The sequence below is a fragment of the Pleurodeles waltl genome, chromosome 5 (assembly GCF_031143425.1).
Source record: "Pleurodeles waltl isolate 20211129_DDA chromosome 5, aPleWal1.hap1.20221129, whole genome shotgun sequence".
In the NCBI taxonomy this organism is placed as follows: Eukaryota; Metazoa; Chordata; class Amphibia; order Caudata; family Salamandridae; genus Pleurodeles; species Pleurodeles waltl.
Genome location: NC_090444.1, coordinates 484,353,123 through 484,375,895, shown reverse-complemented (window position 1 = coordinate 484,375,895; position 22,773 = coordinate 484,353,123).

The window sequence follows — 22,773 nt, the reverse complement described above, 5'->3', positions numbered from 1 at the left end:
ATTACTTAAACTCCTGTGCGCCTTATTTATGCTACCGTGCAAAAATGACGCACGGACGGAAGGCGGAGTTGGAAAATGACACACAGCCCGATTTGCATAAAAAAATAACGTCTGGGTCAGGGCAGGCGTTAAAATGGGGCAAACACACCTGTACTTAATTAAAACACACAGAAGCAACAGCAGAGCTCCAATAGGAAGACATGGAGGTGCTTTTCATCCAGCATGCACGCCGACGCAGAGCACAGGACCAACAACAGCAGGTTCCACAACACCTGCAGGGACCCCAAAGGCAAGGCAAAAGCCAGGAGAGGATATTCCGCACCCTAACACCCCTTCTGGGACTCTGCCAACAAGACATCATTCAAAGGTCCAGGCTCAACTGACAAGCCATTCAGCAGCTGCTGCGCAACATTGAGCCACAGTTGGCACCAAGCTTGCAGACACCCCGCACCATTCCACCAGAAACCAAGCTGCTAGCTGTACTACACATGTTGGCTAGTGGCTCCTTTCAAATCACTGGTGCCCTGGTTGCCAGGATCTCACAGCCATCATTCTCCGCCTTCCTACCCAAGGTACTAGATGCTATCATCTCCCTCACACCCTGCCACATCACCTTCCCCAACACACAGCAGAAGCAGCAGGAGACAAAATATGGGTTTTACCAAATTAACGGCTTCCCACACGTCATTGGTGCCATTGACTGCACACATGTACGCATTGTGCCACCTGCTGCAACCAAACATCTATACCACAACAGGAAGCACACACACTCCATCAATGTGCAGCCCATTGCCGATCACCGGGGTTTGATCACCAACATCGTGGCAAAGTATCCTGGGAGTGTATATGATTCATTCATCTTCCGTCACTGCACCATCAATCAACACTTCCAGGATGGACAATATGGAAATGGACTACTTGTTGGTAAATACAGAAACCCAGGTATATACACACTGCACAGCAACCCTCTAGGACACATAACACGTACACCACGATATTGAAACGTGGACAGGAAGACAATGAGGTAGTGACACCGCTAGGCATGTTTGATATCCTCACCCAATGGGATACACACCTAGGGACAAATGACAGTTCCAAATAACAACTGATGCCACTCCAGAGCCACAAGGGGACAATTAAAAACAACACAATGACAACGACATGGCCCCAACTGGCAGTACAATTTGGAAGATTAATCTTTCAATATCACATCAATAGCACTCAATCAAACACCCTTCCAAACAATACGTACTATGTAAGGGGTGTGTAATCTGTTTTGCTGCCGGTCAAACACCATGACACACATAGCATGATGATGACTACAATGAAGGTCACATGCAATCATTGGAGATGTACCAATATCTCACATTGACTACTACTACCAATAAGCAAGTGGACTATGTGAAGAACACATCTTCATGGGACAATATTGAAAGTGCACATTCCTACACATACGCATTGCGACAAATTAACACACACACACAACAGATGTAAAGGCATACGGACCTTCTGAAACTCAAAATGACAACCTCACAACCAAGGTAGCCATCTGAACTAGAACATGTTCAGTAGTATAGGTACACGTTACAACATGAGTCGACTTGGCAAGGGCAGAGAAATAGGTCTGCAGTGAACTTGTCACACATGTGAAATTAGTGTATAGTCAATTATTAACACGTCAGTGCTGACAACGTACGGATATATGTTGCACATTGTCACCTTGCCAAATCAAAGGGTCTCACTGATGGTTAAATATTTCTATTGCATGTGTGATGCAACCGTGTTACCACCACTGTGGAATTGATTCTGTGTATGGAAGTATCATGTCACCAACAGTTAAGACACAGGGACACCTATTTCACATGCCACAATGCAAGCGAGTACACACTGTACTGCAACTCTACAAAACTACTGCTGACATCCAGTCAACAGCCAAACACCCGTTCAGATAAGGAAACAACCCAATGCTGATGGTGCATCCTAGAAGCCTAGGATTCCACACAATAACACAAACACCGATGAGTCACAGACATCATAACAGAACAACTGCCATGCAAAGTGATAATCATGTTGCAAGGTACATCAACATGTTCTCACTCATTTTCTCTTTCAGCTGATCAGGGGTATAGGATCCAGCCATGGATCATGACCCCATTTGCAAACCCAAGAACTGCAGCACAGCGTGCCTATAATGAGGCACATAGGAGGACACGCACCATAGTCGAGAGGACCTGTGGTATCCTGAAATCAAAATTCAGGTGCCTCGACATCACCGGAGGCAGCGTCCTATTCTCACCAGAAATGGTGTGCAAAATACTTTTGACCTATGCCATCCTGCACAACATATGTGTAAGGAGGAACATTCCCCTATATGAACCCGACCCACAAATGCCTGAAGAGGAGGAAGAGGAGGATGCTGTACATCAACATGAGGGGGACCATCCAAACACAGCTGCAGGATTGAGTCGGAGACAATATATTGGCCAAAATTTCTTTTAACTCTACTCATCCATCACCACTGTCTTACCATATGTCAATAAACAACTATACTATTCACTATATCACGGTCTGGGTAATCATTTTTGCATAACATTATCTCTAACTATCATAATCAGAGTGTAGCTTCATGGAGCATTGCTGAAATACAGATTAGGACACAGAGAATTCCAAATCTATTTTGATGCATATGAATGTACAGCCACATTCACACATTCTGTAAATGACATATATCCTGTACATTTCACATTTGAAGGTAAATAGCAGAGGACCACACCTATTTCACACATGCATGTTGGCAACATGGTTCATTGCAGCATATGGCACACAAATAAGACACCATCAGTCAATAATGGAAAAAAATGCCTGTACTATTGCATTGATGACAAGAAGGTATGAACAGACCCTTGACAGCAGTAAGTCTTACATCACCTATCTTTGCAAGGACTATGTGTGACAAGATTTCCATACAAGCAGCAAATAGATAGCACAAGTGCCCCAGTTATGACTAGCATTGCTCACATGTCATCCCCTGCACATGGCAGCCCATGTCCTAAGTCCAGCCACACCCATGTTCCCTGTCTCAGCCCACCCTTCTTCAGAGGTCCTTGGAATGGGAATATGTGTCCCCAGATAATCCCTCCTCTACACACACCCAGACTCACAATGTTAATCCAGTGTGCTTCCCTCTTTAGTATGGTATGCCATTGTCATTGTACTTCTCTCTGCATGGACGTCAGGGTAAATAATGCACTGGCTTGTAGTCTGTAGGACCTGTAATCACCGGTACATTGCTTCCCATGTGAAAGGTACTGTTGGCCCTTTGAACTTGAATCTCACCTACAGGACTTGTGACAGACTGATGCTGCACACACCTGTGAGCACCTCCATGGAGACCAGCCATTTGAACATGCACTGCCCTTGCAGGTGCCTGTAACAGCATAGAAGCTGCCATTTTATCTATAACACTGCTATGCATTGCCGTACAAATCAGCTGTGTATCACAGCCCTTGGGTTAATGTGTTACGTTCCAACACACAGGAGAAACACAGTTGTCAGTTTCCACAGTGTTGTTCCACCTTTGACCAGTCTCAGTCTGACCACTGTGTATTTACCTTGTCAAATGTTGGGATCCTGATTGACCCTGCATCCTGTTAGCCTGACTAACAGTTACCCTAACTGTTCCTTGTGGCTACATTTGTATCATATTTGCTTTCCCAACCCTCACATTCCTCCTGAGGTATTGTGTCAAGTGGGTCTACAATGCATACTCAAATACATTGTATAGCATAATCAATTTATTTATCGTACCATGGGGGGGAATTTGTCTCCAAATAGCCGAATGATGGCCTATCCCCTGTCTGGGTTTCATGTATGCATGAGTGACAAATAGTGACAGGGTACCATGGCTGTATGCATGGATTGGGTATGGTGCCTCCAGCACAACAAACAACGTCAGATAATGTGCATGAAATATCTACACATGTTAGGATCCTGACAGTCCACACGCTGATTCAAATTGCTCCCAAAATCTTGATGGGCTTGTGTGGTGAATAGCTGTGAGATTAATCAGCACAGAGGCACTGATGTTCCCAGATGCAGTGGAAATTTTATAGGCCAACCTGTGTACAAATGTTGTGAGGACACCTGCCAGTATAAGAATCCTGAGACAGTACCTTTGTCAGCACACCAAGGTTGCCCTGTTGACAGTCTCATAACACGTCTGCAGTGATGGAGCTGGACCATCCCCATGTGTATTCTCAATTCCTCATTGGCTTTCCTTCTATTGATCTATGAAGGATACTTTGTAGATACAGGAAATGGTTCCACAGACTCATGAATAGACCTTCATGTAACTGTGACTACATAGACCCCAATAATGATACAGGCTAAACATTGGCCCACACATGTGAACCAGACACCTCTGTGCATTTTACCACTGGAAATATGTGAACACGTGCTGCTTGGTCTGCTGCTCCTCCACTGCCAAAGGAGAGTCATGGCTGAGTTATATGACTCCAACTGTGGCGTTACATTACAATTGTGTATTATATTTGTGACTCAGTGTCACAAACACGGTACCCACATAGCATTATCCCATGCCTGACTCATGGTGGGTGAACAAACAAGTGCCTAGGAAGTAGTATCCAGCATTCCATTACATGTGATGGCTACGTTTTGGAACCTTGCCATGAAGAACTGTCTGCTGTCTATCCTGTGCATGCTTTGTCATTGGTGGTGCTTATGTTCCAAAAAACCTAGGAAGTGCACACAGCAGTTGTTGCTACGTGTATAACTAACATATGTCCTCTCTCATTTCCACACTGACTAGCATCTGAGGGTTGGACACATTGACTCCACATGCATACAAGCAGATTTGCAAAAATGCACCTTGTGATGGCCACACAGTGGGACAACAACAATAGTGGTAGGCAAATAACACACATTGACCCATAGGCATTGAGTTACTGTATTGAGTTGCGTTGCCTTGCTATCCTCTCTTGATGCAAAAGATGCCCAAACTGGGTAATGCCTTGTTGTATCCCACACATTTGGCCATCTATTGCATCAGTGAAGAGTGCAAATCCGGTACAACAACTAGAGGATCATGGTCCACAGTTGTATGATCTGTCAAATGTGCCCATACAACGTAATGCCCAATAATAGGTGCAATCAGCCTAACTCTGTATTGTCACAACTGTCATGTACTATTACAAATGAGAAATGACCCAAACCCAGTTAAAGACAAAAATTTTGACGCATACGCATCAAAAAAGACGCCCATGCGTAAAAAAAATGATGCATGTGCGTCGAAATATAACGCACATTGCCAGGAAACATCCATTGACCCTGAGCGGTAAGTCCCACACTGTACCCCCTGAAATTGGTTAAGTATGAAACATATCTCAAATTATAGATGCAGGGTTATTTCTAAGCATGTGCGTAAAAAAATAACTCACAGACTGTAAGAGTCATAGGGGCTCATTCCAATATTGGCGGGCGGCGGGCGCCGCCCGCCAAGCAGAAACCGCCAATTGGCCGCTCCGTGGTCAAAAGACCGCAGAGGCCATTCAGACTTTCCCGCTGGGCCGGCGGGCGCCCGCCAAGGGAGCACCCGCCGGCCCAGCGGGAAAGGCCCTGCAACACAGAAGCCGGCTCCGAACGGAGCTGGCGGTGTTGCAGGGGTGCGACGGGTGCAGTTGCACCCGTCGCGATTTTCACTGTCTGCTATGCAGACAGTGAAAATCATGCTGGGGCCCTGTTAGGGGGCCCCTGCACTGCCCATGCCACTGGCATGGGCAGTGCAGGGGCCCCCAGGGGCCCCACAACACCCGTTCCCGCCATCCAGTTTCTGGCGGTGAAAACCGCCAGAAACAGGCTGGCGGGAAGGGGGTCGGAATCCCCATGGCGGCGCTGCTTGCAGCGCCGCCATGGAGGATTCTCCCAGCCGGGGCTAATCCGGCGGGAAACCGCCGGACCCGGCTGGGCGACCGTGGCTTTACAGCCGCGGTCGGAATGCCAATTAAAGCACCGCCAGCCTGTTGGCGGTGCTTCCGACGACATCCACCCTGGCGGTCATAGACCGCCAGGGTTGGAATGAGGGGCATAATATTTTGACGCATAACAATAAAAACTCACCGCATTTGAGGCAGGAAGTGATGTAATAGGATATCCTGTTTACAGAATTGGTGCAGTGGATGTACTTTCACCTTCACTTTGCAGTCTGTGATATTTGCTGACTGTGTGGCTGTGTTTCGACTTGTCTTTCTGTGCATTTTGTGATTTTGTCTCCAGTGTGGTCTTTAAATTGTCTGTGGTATCCTGTCAGTGTTTTTTTGGTCATTTGTAGTGTCAACATTTGTCTTTGTTGCGTTGGGAGTCTGTTGTGGGTAGTGGTAGTTTGGGTATAGTTGGGCTGTGTTCTTAGTTATTTTGCATTTCCCTGTCCTACTTTCCCTCTATTCTACTCTGTACCACTTTATTCCCTTTTTTTTGTGCAAGCATGTTGGGTAGGCCTTGTCTAGGCAGGATGGGAGAGGAGGAGCTTGGTGGGTTTATTTGGCTGGTGTGCCACTTCCTACCCTTAATGATAGAGGCAGGTGGTCGTGTAGTACAAGGCTATCACACAGAGGCAAGGAGGCTCCGGTGGGAAAAGGTGTTGTACCATCTCCAGAGAATCTACAACACACTGCGCAATGACCACCAGCTGAAGCACCGCTGGGCTGACCTTGTTGCTAGGGAGCAAGACCTGCTGGACCACTTGGGGATTGTGATTGGTGGCCCTGTTGGTGAGTACAAATCAGAGTAATGTGCAGGTTTAAATGCTGTGTAGTGACAGTAGCTGGTTTGTTCATATGCTGCAGGCAATGTTTTTGAACATGTGGAATGCTAGTTAAACATACAGGGCCATAGTTCTACTTTGTTAGCACCACAAATGCGACCTGTTTTGAAGCAAGTACGGCACAAACATACAAAATACAATTGTATTTTGTAAGTTTGCGCCGTCTTTGTGTCAAAAAGCAGCACAAATGCGGTACAAAATTTGTATAAATATGGGCCACTGTTGCCTGTGAGGTATACAATATTTCCTACACATTACCGTCATTTGTTGACGCAACAGCTAGACTAACTTTCAAAACACAACAGGAGCCTGTAAATTAGTGCTGGCTTCACGTCAATTAATGATGCCAATGTGGCTCTAACATATGTTTCATGTATGGTCTGTGAGTGTATCAGGAAAGATATGTTTGAAATCCAGATTTTTTCAATAAATAATGTGTCCCTCAATTGTTTTCGGATACATGTCTGAACTGGATTCTGACACATACGTACTAAGTTGTAGCTTACCTCAGGTAACATCTTAGACTGATATTTTGAGTTTATAGTGCCACATTGAAATAGGGTTGGATGGCAAAAGTTATGCACACAGATTAATATCTCTATGGTTGGTGCAACCTACCATAGCTGTGGCACATCAAATGAAGAAAATGATACAAATTGAGGGCTAACAACTGTCCCTGGCCCTCTGTACATTGTACCTGTGTATCTTAAATTGGTCTTAGTCACAATGTCTGGGTGACTGGTATTGCAGTCCTCACGGAAAGTGGCTTTGCATGTCTCTCATGGAATACACACCATGAATATGTCTGCTAACTATTGAAGGAGCATGGGTGCCACCACATGATAGTCATGGCCACTGCATGTGTGCAGATATGTGTGTCTTACTCATTGGAGTCCCCGGGTCTGTACATGTTTGCAGTGGTATGTAGGATGCAGTATCATCATGTCTGAGAGGCTTGACTTACTGAGTTAATATTACACGTAGTATTTGTATTTGGAAGTGTTGTACAGTGAACAGACATTGAGCACATTTCTCCCTTCCATGCCTTACTGGTGGACCTGCACCCCAGACTATCGGAGAAGTGGCTCGATTTGCGGACCCAGACATCTCCAGTAAGTGTTTATATTTCTGTTCTGTGTTGTGTTTGCTGATGATGTGTGATTGACTCCTGTGTGTTGGACACATAGCAAAGTGTGATGCACTGGTCAATGACCAGTTTTGTTCCTTGAGTGGAGTATCATTTTTTCCCCATCTTTGAGTTTGCCAATCATTAGCGTATTGTCATAATTTGGGATTGTAGATCAGTCCTATATCCATGGCAATGTGAATAGGGATGAGTTATGTGGATAAAATTTGAAATCAGAAAATGTAGCAGTGGACCATAATAGTGATTTAGTCAGCAAGTCAGACCCTGATTCTCCCAGAATAGGGATGCCAAAGTCTTACCCACAGACTTCTGCTTCCCTATTTACTAATGAACATGTTTGACTGTATGTTTAACTTCCTAGCAGCATGTAGCTCCACATGTTGTGCTACGAGTATGAGGCACTTGAGTACAATGGCCTAGGTGTGCATGCAGCTCATGGCCAGAGGTGTGCTTGCCTCTGTCTGCTTGTTGTAAGTCATGGGTTACTGGTAGGAAATGATGTTGACAATGGTCTGCATTTCCAAAGATAAGTGTTGATGGGATTGTCCAAGGTTTGGGTGTATCCTAGTTGGACTTCATCCTTACCTGTGGTGTGCTGGCCAAACCCATGAATAGCTTTCCAAAGCTTCCTGGGTGTCCTTGTTGTTTGAAATTATTTGTTGCTTGTCCACCCCCCATCAGGCACAGGCATAGGGTTGTGAATAGCATACCTAGGACTGATGATCCAAGTTTAGTACACAGACATGTAAATCTGTAAATCACTTGTCCAAACCTAGGATACCCACTCATGATTAGCAACTGCATTCTATACTGGCAATTCCATTTACAACTCGCAGATCTTGTGGCCCTAGTTTGTCATCAAGAACATAGTAATTTGTTGGCCTGTCAGTGGTGGAGGATTTGCAGCATGATTTTTACCTAACAAATGGCTGAACAATGATGCCAAAGTCATTCCAGTTGTTACCCATCTTTTAGGGTTTTCATGTGCTGTTTGATGATAGGACATGTGTAGGCTGGCTTGGAATGTACTGCCTCATGGACAATCAGTGATCTTTATGATGATATGGGCTGTTTCAGGTACATCAGATGTATTGTCTGATTTACTTCTTGAGCCATTTCACACAATGAAGTGCCTAATGTTTGGTTTTCTATTTGTCTTAACAGCTGCCAATATGACTCCCATCCTGATCTGAGAGTTTCAGCGCAGGGCAATGCGTTACCGCCACATTCTGGATGTGGAGTCTGGGTTCCGCAACATGGCAAGGCGTTATCGCCATGAAAGAGCCTCCGGAGTGTGGAGGACATTTGCCCAAGGGGGCTCTTCGGTGTCCACAACAGCCACCACCACCAGCACCATCATTACCGCCCAGGTGGCACTGACATTAGCAGGGACCTTTGCTGGACCATCATTATCCACAGCTTCTGGACCTGTCACAGCACCACCTGTACCTCCTCCTACAGACATGGCACAGAGGAGGGCCCAGACTTCCTCCACTGGTGCAGTCATAGACCCTGCAGCTTTTAACAAGATGCAACGGAACTTGGACCGTGTATTGCGTAAAATGACCAGGCTGCAGCAGGAGGTGGCACAAGTGAATCGGAGGGTGCGTGCTCTCAAAAAGACCTTGCGGAGGGTCAACTTGTAGGCTTATACTCAGCCATGATTCCCTCCCCTCCTTCCTCTTTCCTGGTTCTTTAATTTAGTGGGTTTAGGGGGCTTAGTGTTAGGTTAGTATAGGCTGTTAGTTTAGTTAGTAGTAGTGGGTGAGGGGTGGCGGTATGATACGTTTTACAACTGTTTTTTATTATGTGTGTTGGACGATGTTGGGTTTTTGGTGTTTAAAAAAAAACAAAAATTAAAATAAAAAAAAATACAAAAACATATATATTTGTTTAGTATAAGATAGTATGTGTTTAGGTTAGCATATATTGTTCTCCATGTGTTCCGTCTTATAAAGGGGATGGGGGGTTGATGTTTAGATCGTTTCGTTAAATGTGATAAGTAAGTTTAGCTTAGGCTAGTTAGGGACAGTTGTGGGTAATGTGTAATTGGAGTAGTTTAGGTTAGGTAAGGTGTTTCCCCTGGTTTTAGCTTCTGTTTTTACTGTTTAATAAATATCTAGGTTACCCTTTACAGTATGTGTCAAGTGCTTGTGGATCAGGGCTTTGGCATGAGTGAACAGTGTCTCTTTTGTCCTAGCTTTTGTGTTCCATGCTGCAACCACATCCAAACTGAGCTGTTACATTGGTAGCTACACCAAAGCTACTTAGCTAAGATTCGACCATCCATTGCACCCACCACTCACGGTTACTATGGATCCAAAAGTGTGGTTATTTTGTGATGTATGTTTTCAATGTCACATATTTTGCTAACAGATTTGGTATTGAGGATACTGTGTTAAGTCTGCCGTCAGCCTGATGACCAAGCGAATCCTTATAAAGTGAGTGGTAGTATGCTCTCATGTAGTATGGTATACATTACTCACACCTATCATTTGCTACAATGTTAAGCCTGGTGACTTATTTCTATGGAAACTCATACACATCCATTAATGCTGTATGGTGTGTGGTAGCTAACAATTGGGGCAAATGTCACATACGTAAGTTTGTACTTTCAGAAATAATTGAAGGCACTATTTTCTGGCTTAGACATTCCTTGAGGAAGCGTTAATCTGTCCAACACAGCATTATGGTGTATTGTTTATATTATCCTATGAAATGACCCTTAGGGAGGGCAGATGATGGTACAATCCAGACCACTGTGCATAGTTATCAGCCAAGATTCGTTCAGGTCAGGTGTATTGACAATCAATAATCATTGACCTGAGGTTAACATCACTGATGGCCATCACGGTTGATGTGTCACATTACACAGAGACAAAGTTGTTGTGTAAGTGCTATTTATTTAAAAGTGCTGTAGTGATATATGTACATTGTCCATGATTGTGAGTCCATTAGTGTGACATGCTGGGGTGAAATGTCAGACAGTGCAGAGGGACAGGATTTGCCAATGAGGTAGTGAGAGACAATCGCAGGGCCGGGTGACAAGATAAACAGTGGGTTGAAGAACAGTGCTTGAGTGCAGTTGTTGCAAGACTGGCATGTTACAAAGCACAGGACCTTGGTAATAGGTGGCCATGTGGCAGGGACTAGTGCTACCTGGTACTCTTACGGGTGAAGGTGATCTGTTCCACATCTTCATCTTCTGATGTGTGTGTAGTCTCCTCTGCCCTTGGTGGTGGTGGTTGTGGAGGTTGTGAAGGGGCAACACACACATCAGTGTTTGAAGACATGGAGTCATACATCCCGGTAGCTGCCAATTGTGGGGCTATGAAGGGCAGTACTGCAACAAGGAGGAGCTGCTGGTTCTTAAGAATAGTAGCCACATCATGGTGGTAGGCAGCAATATCGGCCCTGAGGGGTTCAATATTGCATTCATGCACGCGTTGACAGGATTGTTTTTGTAGGTGTTAGGTCAACTCTATTACAGCTGTGCTGATTTCCTTCAACCTTTTTTCAAGTTCCTGCAAGATTGTTGTTCGCCCTTGCATAGCTGCTGCCTGTTCTTCAGTTGACATCATGCACGAATGCACCCCCTCTAGGCTGGCTGCCATATTTTGCATCCCCCACCCGCACCTCCTTGGCCAGCTCCTACTGTACTCCAACTACAGTTAGCTCAAAGCTGGTGCCAGGGTTGTCAGAGTCCTCAGCTGTGTTGGAGCTGGCAGGTCGTACAATTGGGGCGATGGGTGGGTCCTATGTGATGGCAGCTAGTTTTGTGCTCCTCCTTGAGACTGAAGGTGGGCTCTGGAGGGTTCCAAGGACATCTTGGAGGGTCTGCTGGCTGATGTTTGTCAGCTCTTCATCCATGTCATCAGGGTAGTCCTGGACAGGCATATCCGTAGGAGAGCCATCGTCCTCTGCAATGAGATATGGTACTATTAGTGTGTCTGTGTTGTGGGATTTGTAATGTGACATGCCTGCCTTCCGATTATTTTCACATTGTGATCTTGGGTTCTGTTCATTGTTCCTGTCTTTCATATTAGCATTCTCCCAGGCCTATGCCCCACCTGCATGTCACATGTATCGTGGTCAGTTTGTGGACTTGTCAGCATCACATCCTCTAGGTGTTGGTTCAGGCCAAATTGTGAATTGCCACCTTCTTGTCCTACTCAACCCTCCGTCTACTTCCATTCTCATGGTGAGGCCTTTCACTGGCTGTGGGTGTTCTGATGGAACTAGCACCACACTTAACAATCTGGAACTGCCCTAGTCTCTGATCTTTCCCATCCACCTATATGTTGTTGAGATCTAGCATATACTATGTATAGCATTGTTCTGGCACGATATGGATGTCAGCATTGGTAATGTGTACTGCTGATGTTGGGGAATGTGTGGTACATTGGATTGCACTGATTGTCCTAGCAGTGTTCCATTTCCTCCTCTGACTGTGCTGGTGTATTTCTGTAACCAGTTACAAATGTCCTCCCCCTCAATGCTGTTTGTCTGAGCAGTATGCCATTTGGGATGTTGCATGGTGTCATTGGAGCTATTGTGAACCAGGCATAGGGTGGACCCTGACATATGCAGCATGGGTATGACATTAGTGCTGTGTACCTCATAATGTTTTTGACAATGGCTGATGTTTGTAGCAACTATGGACAATCACATTTGACAAGTTTGGGACATTTGTATTGATTTCAGGGAATTGATATTGTTGTCATCCTGAACCCTCTAATTTTGGTGTGTTTGACCCATGGGGACGTTACTGCCATTAGCTACTTGACCTGCACACACAACAGAGGTGGTAGCGGCAACTGCTGTCAATGTTACTTGCAGATATGGCCAGAGGTTGTTAATTGGGCCCTAGTTAATGTAGGGAGAATACTGGCTGCCAGTTTAACGTTGTACCCTACCCTCTTGGCTTGGCTTGACGTTTGCAACATCCTTGGCCTGGCAGCATACCCCCATGCAAAGGTTGTTGGTGTAGTGTACTATTGTGCCCCAGGTTTCCTCTGAACAGCCCATGCCCCCTGCATGTGTGTTGTCTCCTGGTAGTCTGCGCTGTCCTGTCCTTGAATCCCTGTGACGATCTCCTCAAGGATAAAGGCTGCTACCATCTCCTCCATGTGGTCCAGGGCCTCCTGGGGTGCTGGACTCCCATCTCCAGTCAGCAGTGCTCCTTCCTGTTCCTGGCCATCTTTTCCTTGGTCCTGCGCTTGCAGTCATGCCATATTGCCTCTCTCCTACTGATTGGCAACTTTGAGGTGACAAACAGTTGGTGCTGGTGTTCCGTCACCTCTTTCACCAGAATTTCTTGATCCTCTGCACTGAAGCAACACTTCCTTTTCTTCTTCTCCCTGTCCTGGGCCTTGTGTGGGTCCTCGTGGCTTGTTCCTGGTCTGTTGTCATCTTCCTGGGGTTTGTGCAAACATCTGGGATCCATTTTGTCTCTCCTTAGCACATTTTGCAGTGTTTGCGCCGCTTTTTGATGCAATTGCATAAAAAAACTGAGCATATCCGGTTTGCGACGTCGTAAACCGGCTCACAGTTATTTTCGCCGCATGAACATTGTTTTCCTTTACAACGTGACGCATTGGTTTGAGTAAAAAAAAAAAGACTCACACCTGTGGTTTGCACCGCCGTGCGTCAAAGTATAAATTTGACGCCTGCACGGCGCAAAGAAATGTCATTAGCCGGTCGTAATATTTTTGACGCAAAACTGCGTTGGCGCAGTTTTGCGTCAAAAAGTATAAATATGTCCCTTAGTGTGTAATACAATTACTCCATCTTTCATCTGAGAGGCTGCGACAGTGTTTTGTCTTGGCAGTACTAAGGTTTGCAGTATTGATGTGAGCAAAGAAACTATATAGTCTGATCATCCCCTTCGTGATTTCTCCAGTAATAAGAGTATAGATGTCAAAAATCTTTTGTGTAATGCATTCAGGGCTTCTGAGATCATATGTTCTTTGTGATTTTCAGGTCTAGAGGAACTGCCTGCCATAAAATTGTGAGTCGGTATGGGCATAAAAATCGAATCATTCTGGTCTAGCTAAAACACTACTGGTTCTACTGTTTCCAAGAGGACACTTGTCCGGCTCTTTTTGGCACTGATGTGCTAGTTCTCCAGCCCCCGCTTTGTCATCTTACTTAGCTGGGCAATACCAGGGGGAATATCTGGCACATCTGGGAGATTGCAGTGTGAAGAAAAATTGGAGAGCTAGCGTGCAGGAGTAGGTCTATTGAGTCTTCATATGACTAATGTATGACTATAGTATTCTCAACTATGATGCCATTTAAGGTCTCATTTACAGTGTTGAGCATTTCAGAGGCATGCATACTATATTTTGGTAACTCTACTTGTTTGACTTCTTGGTGAGCTGAAGACCTATAGACTTTTGATAACTCAGCTCATTTATCCAAATCTGTATTATCCATGTTTCTTTCTAAATCTTTGTCTTGGTCTTTTTTGTGAAGTGCACACTTCACCAAAGTATGCCTACTAGCCTGATCAAATGATTTGCTACAGAGGGTTTCACTACTCATACCAGAATGATTCTCAATTGTCACTTCATCATTATTCCTTCAAAAAAAGCTTGCGATTAGCTTAAGGACTGATTTAGAACCTGATTTGGAACCTATATGAGGTTCAACTATAGACACCTGTTGTTCAGGGGACCTTGATGGGGGTATTGTTGTTGTCACTCTCTGAGGGACCTTAATCCCCGTTGGTAGGGTCAAAATGTACACGTTACACAAACTCAAGGAGCATCTTGGTACTATCTTTTTCCTGCTGGCACATTTATATTTAGCTGTCATCATACCCCTTGACACAACAGATGTAATACACTTCAATGGAGTAGAATGTAAGGTTTTAGGATGCTTTAGTGTCCATGAGTAATAGCCCGGAAGGAAGATAGCCAAGGTATCCTTTTCTGTCCTTGTATCCTTTGACTTGGCTTAATGATTCCAACCTTATTGCCTGACTGGTGCCACTCATAATCACCAGTATTCAACTCCTCAGGTGCTGGTTCAGACCTTAATGTGTTAGGTTCATTGCAGTGCTCAATACAAGCAACAGATAGGGAAGGACAATAAAGGGTGGGAACAAGCACACCCGTTAGCAGTTTGTTAGCAGCATCCACGGCTTCCAATTCGAAGATTCAGGCCTTGCAACTCTCCACTGTGTTCCCAGGAATCTCCCTCAGATCCTGAGGGTTTCAGCATTCATGGTTGGCCTGCACACAACCCAGCTCATAGCCCTAACGCTATCTTACTCAGTGAAGCAACAGGGAATGGTGGAAAAGCTTCCATGCAACTCTCATGCAGGTCTTTTTTAGTTTGTCCAGAGAAATACTCCTGATTCCAGCTCTCTCAACTGGTTCAATCGGCTCCTGCTTGTCCCAACAATCCCAACAATCCCAGTGATTTGCTGATCTCACACCCTTGCTATACTACCCTTTGCCTGCCCACTTTGCTCTGTTCCTCTCTCTCCTAAGAGATTTATCTGGCAAGTAGACTGTTAGATCTACCAGCCTTAGTAGTGTGATCTTCCCTCATACCTTCTGCCTTCGTGCTCCATTTTTCGTGATCTTGTTTGGGCTGGCATTGTGACTCTGCACACTCTACCACTGATAGTTGGGCTAAAGTGCTCTCTCTTCTAAACATGGCAGTATTGACCTATCCCCAATTGGCAATTGTTTTTACTTATAATCCCCTAGTAAGGTGGTACTTCATGTACCCAGAGCTTGCAAATTAAATGCTAATAGTGGGCCGGTCAGACTGGTTGTGCCACCCACTTAAGTACCCTTTAAACATGTCTCAGTCCTGCCACTACAGATCCTTTGTGTGCAGTTTTCAACTGCCATTATCTCTGGCAAAATAAACATTTTGCCAGGTCCAAACCTTCCTTTTTAAAACATATTTGTCACCCCTCTGGTAGGCTGTTGACAGCCAAGAGGGCAAGGTGTGATATATTTAAAAAGCAGAACATTTATTTTAGGTTTTACACGCCCTAGAAGTGAAAAAGTTGTAAATTAAATTTTTTATTACTGCAAGGCTTATCTCTCCCATTGGATAACATTGGGGTTGTCTTATTACATTTTATAAGCATAATTTCCAAATGGGAAGGGATCAACAGTTCATGTTTGGTGTCTCTGGAATCACAATTTAAAGTCCTAACTTATTGCAAATTATGGACTTTAAAATGCAATTATGAAAATTTCACTTTTAAGAAAGTTGGCATTATCTTGCTTTAGCCATTTAGTGCCTGTATCCTGATTCTAGTCACATGACTGAGTGTAACTGAGAGTCGAGCTTTGTGTATTCCTCCTAGACTGCCACACACAATAGGGAGCTTAGGTAAGTCCGGATGGATCATCACAGACAGGATGGGAGGGAGGAACTAGGCACAATCTCACTCACACATGAATAGGCTGTGTCCTGCCTCTATACAAAGGGCTGCATACCCCCTGTAGTTAGTCTGGAACCTAAGCATGGAAGGCAGGATGCCTGGAAACTTCGAAGGAAAATCTCTAGAAGCTCCTCCCCTACTTCAAAGGCACAACTAGGTATAAATACTGGTCCTCAGACACCAACTCTTCAGCACACTTCTGGACCTCCAGCAGGAAGAAGGACTGGTGTGTTGCTGAAAGAATATCACTCTGCTGGATTTCTTCTTTGCTGTGCTGACCTGCTGTCCATTGCCCTCTTGCCTAGGTAAGAAGGACTGGACCTGCTTCTCTTCAACTCAGAGTGACTCCAAGGACTAGTTGGCTGGCTCTCCTGATCCAAAGCCTCACAGACATAACAGGCTTCCAAATCACTTGCATCTATACCTGCACCCTGACAACTGTGAGTCTACCCTAGCAAATGGAGCCACTCATGTCCTAGACCATTTGAAGTGGCCTTAATATGCTTTGCCAGCTTCTAAAGATCCAGCAGAGATGTATCTCCTCTGCTGCACGATACAACCTTGAACAGAAATGATGCATCTCAGCTGCTGCTGAACCCGTCAAAAAGACTTACATTGCCACCGCATCCCGCATTACCTTTGGAACAGCTGATGTGCAATGCATTCACGGTGCAAGCCCTTGTATCTCTTCCTGATGGCAGCCTTGAGGACAATGGCAAACTCTGCATCTCACCCTCATAGCTCCTTGGAACCGGTGCATCGCCCTAACTGCTTGATGTATTCCTGACTCCAGTCTATGCATTGCAATCCCTCATTGATGGGATCTTCGATGTCGATGCAACAGGACCTTGCACAGCAGCTGTGCTGCAACGCAGAACTGACACATCGCTTCAATTGTGTGATGCATCTCTGACGCAGATCCACGCAACGCTCCCCCAGCCAGGATTTAAGGTAATCTGTTGAATTTACCTAACTGGAACCCTGAGGTCCGCCAATGCTCCATCACGGTCAGCTTGAACTTGTGACTTTGTCCTGGTCCGGCATGACCATATATCTACAGTTGGCACTTTATGCCCTCTGGCACTACTTTCTTTAAAAACTATAACATTAAGGGGGTCATTCCGACCCCGCCGGGCGGAGACCGCCAGAAGACCGCACCGCGGTCAAATGACCGCGGCGGTCATTCTGACTTTCCCGCTGGGCGGGCGACCGCCAAAAGGTCGCCCGCCCGCCCAGTGGGAAAGCCCCAGCAACGATGAAGCCGGCTCTGAATGGAGCCGGCGGAGTTGCTGGTGAGCGACGGGTGCAGTGGCACCCGTCGCGATTTTCAGTGTCTGCTTTGCAGACACTGAAAATCTGAATGGGGCCCTGTTAGGGGGCCCCTGCAGTGCCCATGCCAGTGGCATGGGAACTGCAGGGGCCCCCAGGGGCCCCATGACACCCGTTCCCGCCAGCCTCTTCCTGGCGGTGTAAACCGCCAGGAACAGGCTGGCAGGAAGGGGGTCGGAATCCCCATGGCGGCGCTGCTTGCAGCGCCGGCGTGGAGGATTCCCTGGGGCAGGGGAAAACCGGCGGGAAACCGCCGGTTCCCCTTTTCTGACCGCGGCTTTACCGCCGCGGTCAGAATTGCCCCAGAAGCACCGCCAGCCTGTTGGCGGTGCTTCCTCCGTCCCCGGCCCTGGCGGTCATCGGAATGACTCCCTAAGTATTTTTGGTTCTAATAATGTGAGAGTTGTCCTTTTAATTTTGTTTTATTTATTGAAAGTCACTCTATTTTTCTAATAATGTTATGGGTCCCTTTTACAATTTGTTTTCTCTGTGCTATTGTTAGAATTTTTGCACAAATACTTTACACATTGCCTCTGAGTTAAACCTGACTGCTCTGTGCCATGCTCACGGTGGGGTTGAAAACAGGTTAATTTGTGATTTGTTAGTGCCATACCCTGCCAAGGATTGTGGTTGCTGCTTGACAAGGGCTCACATCCCAGTTAACCAGTAACCCGATTTACATAGACCCACAGGCAATTCCAATCTGTTGTCGAGTCCCCGTGGCTCCCATGGCACCTATGCTGGCACCGGCCCAATGGCAATGCCGTTACTGTGAATTGAGCTAGTAGTGAACAGTACAAGCCTCCTGTGAACATTGTGACCTACTGCAGTGCCTACTCCACCGTAGTGCCTCTCCCTCTGTTCTACTGCTCCGCATAACAAACTCCTGCTTCTCGCACAGCTTCTCTCACAGCATGCATGCCTTCTACTCACAGCATGCATTCACCGTTACAACATCTGCAACCTCTGTGTCTGCCTCATAGTGAATACTTCATAATGTTTGGAGTGAACACATAAGTCATAGACCTGAAAACAGGAAAATAGGATCCTTTGGGTGGCACAATGAGATGTCTGAAGGACAGGTTAACGCCCCTTAATGCAAAGATGACTTTAACATTGGACAGGATTCAAAGTTGCATTATCCACCATGTCTATAGATGTTCACCTGGAAGTAGTCCCAAGATTTAGTACACAATTAAGCCATCATATGTTGATAGTTACAGACTGGGTTGCATTTAACCAAGCTCTTAAAATAATTTTGTTTAAAAAAAAAAAAAAGTTTGTACAAACATAAATCTAATGCGCTCCATGTTCTAAACCTAGCAGCAGTTCACAAATTGAGAACAATGAATGAAAAACAGTGTGTCTGTCTAACTCCAGTTGCCAAATGGCTATCATCAAACATTGGCTGGTTGTAAACCCTTCCCAATTATGCATAATATGGCCCATATTTATACATTTTAGCGCTGCATTTGCGAAATTTTTTGACGCAAAAGCAGCGCAAACATACAAAACACAATTGTGTTTTGTAAGTTTGCGCCGATTTTGCAACAAAAAATGACGGAAATGCAACGCTAAAAAAGTATAAATATGGGCCTATGTGCTTCAGTTTCAAATTGAGTCTGCTATATATATAGAATCAAAGCAAGAGCTTGTCAAAAAATTGGTGCTGAAGTTTGAGGCAAAATTCTGAAGAAATGGACAAGATCAACTTAATGCATGATATGTATTCTATTAATGTATCAAATTGGTGTTGCTTTACTCGGTTCTGTTGGTGAGTGCAGTTTTTTTTTAATATTTTTGTATATTAACATCTCTGTCTACTTCAATAACAAAAAAAGAACCCAACTTGCCCTTCTGAGCCTCTATTCACCATCCATCCTTGAGCCCTAAAGAAATCTCAGCAGTAGAGCAGGAACTAGGGGTGCAGGATGTGCTGCAGTACCCCCAGAAAATCTTGGATGTATTCAGAAGGACGATGAGCTATAAGGATACCTTTGAATTTTAAAGCTCAAGTGTCAAATGTCTTTTGACAAATTGCTGCGTATTCTTTTAACATAGAAATTGTGTATGATTTTTATTTCTTTGACTGCATAGTAAGGGAAACTTGTTAAATGAATGATGAATGTAATAGACATTTACCTGAGGAGCCTGAAAGGGAAAGGCCACTGTATGGCAAATGGTTCCTAATAAATGACTACTTAAAAAAAATTACAAGTATTTCAAAATATGTAAGCAATAAGACACATGGGGGGTCATTACAACCCTGGCGGACAGTGTTAAAGCGGCCGTAAGATCGCCAACAGGCTGACGATCTTTTTTTGAGTATTATGACCATGGAGGTTACCGCCATGGTCATCCGTCGCTTCTCCGTTCCGCCCGCCATGGCGGAGATGACCGCTGGGCTGGAGACCTGGGTCTCCAGCCCGGCGGCCGTAACAAAACCGCCACCGGTATTTTGACCCAGCTTACCGCCGTGGATTTCCAGTGGTAGGAACCGCCATGAAATCCATGGCGGTAAGCACTATCAGTGCCAGGGAATTCCTTCCCTGGCACTGATAGGGGTCTCCCCCACCCACCACTCCCACCCCGACTCCCTCCCCTACCCCCCCACCACCCCTGCCACCCCCCAAAGGTGGCAGGGCCCCCTTGTTAGGGTTTGTGCACAGCAAAGAGCATGTCCCCTCTCACTGCACTAGTGGCTTCTGTAATAGCTCCCTTTTAAACTTACTATTGAAAGCCTTTCTTGTTATCTCACCTTCCCCCCCCCCTTGGCTTCTGTGTATGTTGTTTAATGTGCTGTTTTGTTTACACATTGGGCCTTGCTTTTACCAAGGCTTCTTTAAAACACTCCTCTCTAGGCCATGTGTTAATTTAACTCATTTGCATAATAACTGAAACTCTGCACACCTTTCAAGAACATGTGCAGCATGTGAGGACCACACCCAGCTCTTCAAACCACACCCAGCTCTGCACACCTTTCAAGAACATGTGCAGCATGTGAGGACCACACCCAGCCCTGTCTATAAAAGGCAGCCCCCGAGCCTCGCCCAGTGCTTGTGCTCGTCTACCTCCCGCTTACCTGAGGACAGATCCCTCGGCGCTGGCACTCCTGCTCTCTACAGACTTTCATTGGCTTCAATGGGCGCAGCTGCTGGCTCTTCCTTCTTCCGGTTTCCGGTTCCTCCTTGCCTCAGCCTCTCTCCTACAAGCAACCTGCAAAAGAGAAAGAAGACAAGGTTAGACTGATCAGTATCTCTTGCCAGCGACAAGTAAGTGCAAAACTTTTATTACCTGAAAGAACTTTGACAACAATTTCTGGATTCGTGTATAGACAATTTGAAACAAGATACCTTCCACGAACATTGTGATTCAAACTCTTTGTTACAACAATACTTTGCAGAACTTTGTGAAGCAAACATTTTTTTATAGAACTTTTAAGAATCGAACAGTGGAAACCATTAACAGCAAGGCAAACAGTAAATCAAGGACTTGCACAAATTACATGCTGTATTTTGACGTAAAAGTACAGTATTTGTTTTATAAAAGATTCTGGAAATATGGGAAAAGTGAGTCTGCTATTGGCAATTTAGGCTTTAGTTATATTAAGATGAATGTTTGATATTGATAATTCTGATAACGGTATTTGTTTAATGTTTTAGAAGCTTTAGAGTAATAGAAAGCACATCCCAGAGCAGTAACACATTCCAAACCTGGAAACTAGAGACCAGGATCCAAGAGGTACTTTTAGAAGAAAATTTCTAATAAATAAAGGGATAGTCAGGAACCCAGTTAGGAATAGGATGTACTTATCTGTTCTTTGTTTATGTTTCATTAGGCACCAGTTTCTACAGAAGTCAGAGAGGGCCGCAGATTTGTGCAGCACTTCAACAGTGGAAACGCAAGAACGCTGTTGTCTCTTTATTTTATTTTATCCACTTCCCTTGAGCTTCTGTTCTTAGTGCACTGTTTTAAAAACTAGTGTGCTGGAACAAGCAGTTTCAGGGTGGGGTCGGATTGTCTTCAACCTCCATCAGAACTGAACAAGGACTCAGGTGAGCTGGGCTTTGACACCCCTCCCCACCCCGACCCCCGACATTACCTTACACATACACACCCGACACGCACGCAGGCACCACCAACACACATACACGCACACACACCTATATACATGCCAACATCCACACACACAGTCAGACACGCACATCCACATTCAAACATACACGCACACATCCATACAGTCATACCTACAGGCGTACACGCACTCATTCCCAAAACACGCAACACCCCCGCAAGCATACACGCACTCACACACCCCCCTACATACACAGACGCACACCCCCATGCACCCACACAACACCCCCCCATCCCCCTCCCCTAATGGACGATCGACTTACCTGTTCCGTCGATCCGCCAGAAGGGGACGGGAGCCATGGGGACAGCTCCGCCGACACCACACCGCCAACAGAACACCGCCGCGCAGAATCACAGGACGTGATTAGCTGGGCGGTGTTCTGTTGGCGTGGCGGTGGAGGTGGAGCAACCTCCACTTCCCTGCCACCCGCCAGTATGGCTGTTGGTGGCTCTCTGTCGGAAAAACGACGGAGGGCAGCCAACGGTCATAATACGCCGAGCGGCAAACCGCCACTACTGGCGGTCTTCCGCACGGCGGTCCCTCAGCGGTCTTGTTAAAAGACCACCGAGGTTGTAATGACCCCCATTGTTTTATTTAATTCTGAAGTCAAATAGGAAGAAACATTTTCACAGATAATGGTTCATGCTCAGTGGGATGAGGCACACTTAGACCAGGTGCTGAAGCCAACCACAACTGCCCATGGCTGAAGATTGTAGACAGTAGGGCCCATATTTATACTATTTTAGTGCTGCATTTGATTCCGTTTTTTTATGCAAAAACGGCACAAACTTAGAAAATACAATTGTACTTTGTAAATTTGCGCCATTTTTGCATCAAAAAGTGGTGCAAATGCGGCGCTAAATAAGTATAAATATCGGCCTAGGTGTTTGGGCTCTTACAACGGGTTACGG